A 7,389-nucleotide genomic window follows, 5' to 3' on the forward strand; every position below is an offset into this window, starting at 1 on the left:
TAGTTATCTTCTCCCTCACCGACTGTGAAGACCGATCATTTAAAGATGATCAATTTCCACCACAGCACAATCAGTACTTTACCTCACACTGCACATTCACCCCTCATCTCCAGGTTTAGGAATAATAGCTTGGTGCAGTCCTCAGTTTTGACATTGATAGTGATAAACGTTTATTTGTGAAGTTTGTAAACGGGATAAAAGGGGGTGTTTTACTGTTATTTTAGCATCGGCATTATTATTGCATCAGAATCATATAACAAGCATTGCATTAATGATTTATTGAAGCTTTTGACATTACATTAACATTTGTGTTCCGGTGATTGTCATAACCTCAGGTTAATCTTCTATTTACAGGTGTCAGGATAATCGTATGATCTTTCATTGCAGGTGTAACCATGATCATTTTTATACATATTGCAGTTTGTTGCTCATTATAGAGTTGTGCTCGAGTTAATAAGGGTTAAAAGCTACAGTCAGCGCGATGGAAAATGCACCACGTGAGGAAAGATATGGAGAAAAAAATAAGTCCCCCCAGACTGAGCTCCAACAGGGAGGTCAGTTTGAGAACAGAAAAAAAACACCTCTGCACATAGCACATGTTATTCTTTTGCCTGCAGTGTGAACATATGTGGGTTAAGTAAGAAAGTAGCCGCTTCTGTCTTCTGTCTAATTTAACTAATTTTTTTTTTAAATAAATGATTATTATTAACAAACAGGAAAAGTGAACACATTTTCTTTTGGCAATTTACCAATCAAGTAAAAATATTTTAAGTTGCGTGGACAACAACGTGCCCAATAACAGCTTATGTCTTAACTTAATGTGATTAACTTGAGCACAGCCTTTTTTGCTAAAATAAATGTACAAGTTTCATTTAACTTACCTCTACATGCTTGCGCAGGTTTGATGTGGAATTTTTAAAAGCTGCTAAGTCGGTCTCTCTGGGCAAACACAGCTTACACTGCATAATAAAGCTGTTGCCTTTCTTGCACTTGAAGCCGAAATGGTCCCTTAAATACGGCCGGGGGTTCACATCGGTTTCTTCGAGTTCAGGGTCAGCAGAATTCGATGGGGTTTCTTTTTTCGCTGGATCCGTACCACCGATGTCAGACTCCATTTTTATCGTGACCCAACGCTAATTTGTTCTACTACCCATCATTCCCTGCAGTATTTCCGAAGCGCAATGTTTTTTCGGTTTTTTTTGTTTGTTTGTTCTTTTAATTTACTCAGTAACGGGTGTGATTGAAAATGTAGCGAAGTACAATACTTTTTAAAAAATATACTTAAGTAAAAGTAAAATTACCGACTTGGAAAATGACTTTAAAAAGTACAAATACACAAAAAAAAACTACTCAATTACAGTAACGCAAGTAAATGTAATTCGTTACTTTCCACCTTTGGAAATTATAAATTTTGGGAAGTGTGCAAGAAGAAAAACCAGAGTGCATGTGGTGATGTGATGTGTGTGAGAGTCCAGTCCTACACCTGGTTCAGGGCCCGAATAGCCTGAGGGAAGAAGCTCCTCCTCATTCTCTCTGTTTTGGCCTCAAGAGAAGTGCTTCCCAGACCTCAACAGTGAGAAGAGTCCATTATTGGGATGGGAGAGGCCCATCATAATCTTCCTGGCTTTGGTCAGCAGGTCAGGAAGCTCTGATCGAATGATGCGTTCGGCTGAGCGCACCACTCTTTGCAGATCTCGTCTGTCCTGCTCGGTGCTGTTCCCAAACCAGGTGCAGATGTTTCCCGTCAGGACGCTTTCGATGGTGCAGGAGTAAAAGTTCTTGAGCACCCTCAGTGGCAGATGGAAGTCTCTGAGTCTTCTGAGGAAGAAGAGACGCTGGTGGGCTTTCTTAACCACGGTGTTGATGTGACAGGACCATGACAGGTCCTGATTGATGTGGACACCCAGGTATCGGAAACTGTCCACTCTCTCCACTGGTGTGCCACTAATGATGAGGGGCTTGTAATTCCTGCTTTGTAGTGAAGTCCACGATCGGCTCCTTAGTCTTGCTGACATTAAGGAGGAGATTATTCTCCTGGCAACTTCCTTCATTGTACAAATAAAACTTACATTCAGATTCCCTCTCACCACATATCCAACCTGATATCATGACCAGCAGCTTTACAGCTGTGGCTCCAGCTGTTGCACACGTTCTTCTCTCTGCCAAAGCAACACTGTCCTGTTAATAGGATTTATTTTATTCATATATAACTTTGTAAAAAGCATTTTAATGCTGTGAGTAATGATTTTACCGCTGGGTGACTGTTACGCGGCTCAGCTCAGTCGGACCAGGATGGCCGAGTGGTGAAGGCGTTGGACTTAAGCTCCAATGGATATGTGTCCACGTGGGTTCAAACCCCACTCCTGGTAGAGAAATAAACCTATAGCCAGCGTACAAATGATCCAGAGGGACTGGAGAAGATTGTGTCTGTTTTCTTAGGAGTGACAAAGCCACACGGACTTTTGGATGTGCTGAAAATTCATGTGGATGTGTCCTGTTGAATACAAAAATGGCTGTGGTGTGGAGGATGATCCAATCCAGCATTATTTATAAAGCACTTTAAAGTACCCAGCGCAGGACCAAAGTGCTGTACAGTAAATAAGTAAAAAAAACAAACCGTAGAATAAAACAAAACAGAATAAAATAAAACACATAGTAAAGATTAAAACAGCCCTATATTAAAAAAAACAAGACAGAACAGCATATAATCAACTAAAACAACTAACATAAAAATAAACTAAAACTAACATCTTACAAGGTGTCAAAGGTCGGAGTGAAGAGATGAGTTTTCAGGAGTGATTTAAAAACAGGCTGAGAAGAGGTCTGTCTAATCTCTAAAGGCAGATCGTTCCACAGTTTGGGAGATGCTGCAGCAAAAGCACGATGTCCTCTAAGTTTCCACTCAGTCCTGGGTACATTCAGGAACAGCTGACCAGCTGACGTATAAGGCTGTAGCAGCTCAGAGAGATAAGATGGGGCTAGGCCATGGAGGGCTTTAAAAGCAAATAAAAGAATTTTAAAATGAATCCTATGAAATGGGCAGCCACTGAAGTGAAGCTGAAATAAGGGAGATGTGCTCAAACTTTCGAGTGGCAGTTAAAAGACGACCTGCAGCATTTTGCACCCTCTGTAGATGAGTAATGTATGAAGCACGGACCCCCACATAAAGTGCATTAAAGTAATCCAGCCGAGTGCTAACAATGGCGTGGATAACTGTCTCAAAGTGTTGCCGCGAAAGAATTGGCTTTATTTTATCAGCTGCCTGAGGTGAAAGAAGCCTGATTTTACCACTGCCTTAATCTGACTTTCAAGCTTCAGTTCAGAGTTCACTATGACCCCCAGGTTTGTGACAGCTGGCTTATCAGTCACTTTAATTTTAAAACTGTGTAATTTTAAAATTGTGTATATACTGTATACTCTGTGCATTTATTATCTCACTCTTATTGCCTGTTTATGCCCTTTCCTTATCTTCAACGTCATGCTGCTCTGTTGTATCATAATTGCCCCTTGAGGATAAATAAAGTCTTTCTCATTCTGATTGTGATTCTCTGATTATACTGGGCCAAGGTATCTAAATTCACATTGGGGGTCTCAGTGGGGCTACCAAAAACCATCACCTTAGTCTTTTTGTCACGGAATTTTAAGAAGTTAAGAGACATCCAAGCCTTCATGTCATCAAGACACTGAGGTAATGGCTGTACGGAATATGGGCCTTTTTTCTTTATAGGGACATAGATCTGACAGTCATCAGCAAAAAAGGGAAATGCAATGCCGTATTTTCCCAGCATAGAACCAAGAGGGAGCAGATGCAAAGAAATGAGGAGGGGGCCGAGAACTGAGCCCTGTGGGACACCACTCAAGAGAGGAGCAGAAGATGACACATGGTCACAGAGAGTTGTCTTCTACTGAGGCTGAAATAAGTTCATGTAGTTTTAGAAATTTCCACTGAACAGTCTATTACAGTGTCACAACTAAGCATATGCATAGGAACTTAAACACTTTAATTGAGAATAATAGAAATTTTCCATTCCATTATCCATGCTCCATGCAGATGAACTCAACACTTCCTTCACTTTGTGCCCGCACAAGTCTGTCAGATCTGTGTATTTATATGAATGTGATGTGGTGTTTTTCCTGCAATTCTCTGTTAACTATGAACCAAAACTGTTTGATTGTTTTTATAATGAGATTAAATTCCACTTGCCACATATTGTTTGTTTTTTTTTTCTCTCTAACTTACTATGTCTCCATCTTATTGGCTCCCTAGTAAATGTGTTTTGTCCGTTTAATCAGTTATTGACAGTGAGGTGCTGTACTAGGTTTTATGGCTGTTACTGTCAAAAGGAAATATTCCCTATGAGAGGTCTGTAATTAGCACCTGGGAAATGGTCAGCGAGGCGCTTTTGTGCTTAAAAGAAAGCAGGAAGAAACTAGAGAGAGAAGGAAGGAGTAGTGACAGTTTTAGCGCCCTCTGCAGTTTGTGTGTTGAGTGCAAAAGCTTACAGCACCTGGTATTCCCAGGCGGTCTCCCATCCAAGTACTGACCAGGCCCGACCCTGCTTAGCTTCCGAGATCAGACGAGATCGGGCGTGTTCAGGGTGGTATGGCCGTAAGCAAAAGCAAAGCTGTCAAAAAGACCTTTTATCGGTGGCAAATGTCACACAGTTTGATATATATTATTGTGCTAAACGTCATATGTTACAGCGACAACATTGAGCTGCACAAATGATTTTCTCGCAGTAACATCGCGATAAGAAGACATGTTCGTTGATTACAGCACAGTGTAAAAGTGACAGAGAGCACACAGTGTGTTCGGACGATTTGGAAGTCCAACATTTTTGTGGTTTGGAGATTTTAACTTAAATATAGAAAACAAAAAACGTAAGCGTGTATGTGTCGTTACAGCATGTATAAAAAGGCCGTTTCTGAGGTGTGCTTTCGCTTAACAGCGTGTCTGAACTGCACTTGACTTGATCTCTGCTCATCTCCAGGCTTCACTTCTCATTCGGTAAGAACTCGTTGGCTTTTGTATACTTCCAAGAAAGAGGGAGAACTTACTCTCCTGCCACACTTATACTCACATTCACATATACTCATATCCAGACATTGGCTTAAAAAACATGCTGGCATCATCTGGCTTCTGTGAGGATGCATATCATACATATGTAATGCAAGTACTGCATGTCAGGATGGAGGCCTGTCTTTACTGATTTATGTTCAAATGAAGTTTATCTTTAATTCCACCTTCAGGGCATTTCAGTCGCTGAAGTCATCTTCACCACCTGCTCTTCCAGAATACGGACTCGTGCCTGAACACCTGCAGTTAACCAACCAAACACTGATCAGTAAAGCAAAAAAAGGTATATGTTCTCATTTGGAAAAATTCGAATTACAAGTTTTATAAATTTCTAATATAATAATTACATTTAGCAAAAATGTTGTCTCTTTGTGATCACATCTATTATCAATATCAGTGCTTACACAGCCGTGACGTGTATGAAGATAACATTTTTTTGTGACAGCTATTTCCTAACTGCATCCTTCAGGCCTGGTGGGTGTGGCCCTGCCAGGTGGTTGGCCACACCTGAAGACCATCACACAGCTGATCAAGCCTTGTCGGAGGAGCTACTTAAGAATGCGGTGGCGCTCTCTCTGACGCTGGATCATTGCGTGACTTCACGTTAGTCTCTCGGCCAGTCAGTACGGATAGTCTGCCGCATTGTATGTGTCTTACGGCTGCCTGTTTGTTATCTCCCCGGGAGAAGCGTGGAGACGAGAGGGCAGCGAGCACGGGGTGCTCAGACACTGAGGAGCGGAGACAAGGAACACTAGCACTGGGAAGAGGACATTTCACGGGAGTCGGGAACGCACTGCGGATTTATTGTTATTTTCCATTCACTGTAAATAAACGCACTGCTTGCATTCAGAGCTCCGTGCCTGGCTCCTCCTTCCTCACATCCCCACGGTTGACGCTGGCCAACCGTGACAAATACCTTTTCTTAGATTCATTATTAGTTCAACATTGACAAATAGTAGTTGGCTAATATCAGGAGCCAAAAAGAAAACAAAAAACAAACTAAATAAATATTTCAGATGCTGAAAATAAATTATTACAGTTATTTAAATTTGCTGTCCGCAAGTTAGGTGTAATACATGTAGTCAATCTAATGAATCAATATTACATGTAAAAAGTACAGAGCTGAAAATAAAACTAAAATATAACGGTAAATGAACTGGTTCTTGTATAAAACTTTTCTACTCTCTACAACTTGCCTCATTCATGCACTCACTTTTTTCTATGCTTTTTCTCTGTAAGTGCTTTCTATCTAACAGTAATACGCATTCATCCTCCCGATGGATGCATCGGAGAGCAACTTGGGGTTGGTGTCTTGCCCAAGGATATTTGGCATGCAGGCTGGAGCAGGCGGGGATTGAACCAGCAACTTTCTGATTAGTAGGTTTCCTACCTGAGCTACAGAAACCCCAATTTGTGGTGTTCTGGAAACAACACGTTCTCATCCCAACAGGTAACGATGCTATGTGACAAATCATCGGTATGTGTAAATGTGTTTTTTGTTCTAATCATGAATCGCTTTGTAAAACACTACCTGATAGGGTTAAGGTTAAAGTTATGGATAGAGTTAATGTTAGGAGCCTCTGCTCCAAGTGTGTGTTACTGCTGCGAGCAGCGTTCGGTTGTTTTCAAATGGGAATCTGGAGCGTCTCATAAGGATGCGGAAAGATACCTTTCACGTTACTATGAGATGCCTCAGGCCATGACAAACTGTTGGTATGTTACGTGTTGGGAATAAGAACTGAGGGCAGCTGTATTTGGGCCTTCATTGGCTAGGGGTAAGGAAATGTGGCTTCCAGTAATTGTCCTGAACATACACCTGAAAAAATTTCAAAATCAGAAAAAAAGCGTCAAAGTAATCTTAAAATGTGTAATGTGCTTGTTACTCTGCTACAACTGGGATCATGTACCGCATAAAAAGACTAGATAGTCTATGTGATGTGGATGCTAGAGCGAAAGCCATGGTTGATATTTGACCTTGTAGTATTTTATAGTTGCCTTCCTGGAGCCAAATAGAGAAACAAATGAAGGCCCCAATTGCAAGAAGATGCTAGCATAAAACAAGCAATATAAAGACAACATATTTTGATCAAATAGCGCTGCAGTCATTGTCTTCATACTGGTAGTGATGATGCATTTCTGATAAATGCCTGTAAAAGAAAGACTAACCATATATGGTGCTCAGTGGTGAAACTGCTTTGTAAGTTCCTTACAAACCATTTTATACTGATTAAAGAACCAGAAATGAGAATGCTATATCTGAGCAGAGATAAGCAACAGACAGCTGTGAAAGTAAGATATTCAAATTCACTGAG

At 40.9% G+C, this 7,389-nt stretch overlaps 2 non-coding genes across 2 annotated transcripts; one reads left to right on the forward strand and one right to left on the reverse strand.

The window, feature by feature from the left end:
* The first annotated feature begins 2,286 nt into the window (after positions 1-2,286).
* Positions 2,287-2,369, forward strand: trnal-uaa (transfer RNA leucine (anticodon UAA)). Its single transcript has one exon. It is a non-coding gene; the product is annotated as a tRNA-Leu (tRNA).
* A 2,127-nt stretch (positions 2,370-4,496) lies between these two features.
* On the reverse strand, positions 4,497-4,615 carry LOC146360598 (5S ribosomal RNA). Its single transcript, XR_014799582.1, has one exon. It is a non-coding gene; the product is annotated as a 5S ribosomal RNA (ribosomal RNA).
* Positions 4,616-7,389: the final 2,774 nt, after the last annotated feature.

Source organism: Perissodus microlepis, chromosome 23 (genome assembly GCF_051167445.1).
Source record: "Perissodus microlepis isolate ML-2025 ecotype Zambia chromosome 23, ASM5116744v1, whole genome shotgun sequence".
NCBI classification, from domain to species: domain Eukaryota; kingdom Metazoa; phylum Chordata; class Actinopteri; order Cichliformes; family Cichlidae; genus Perissodus; species Perissodus microlepis.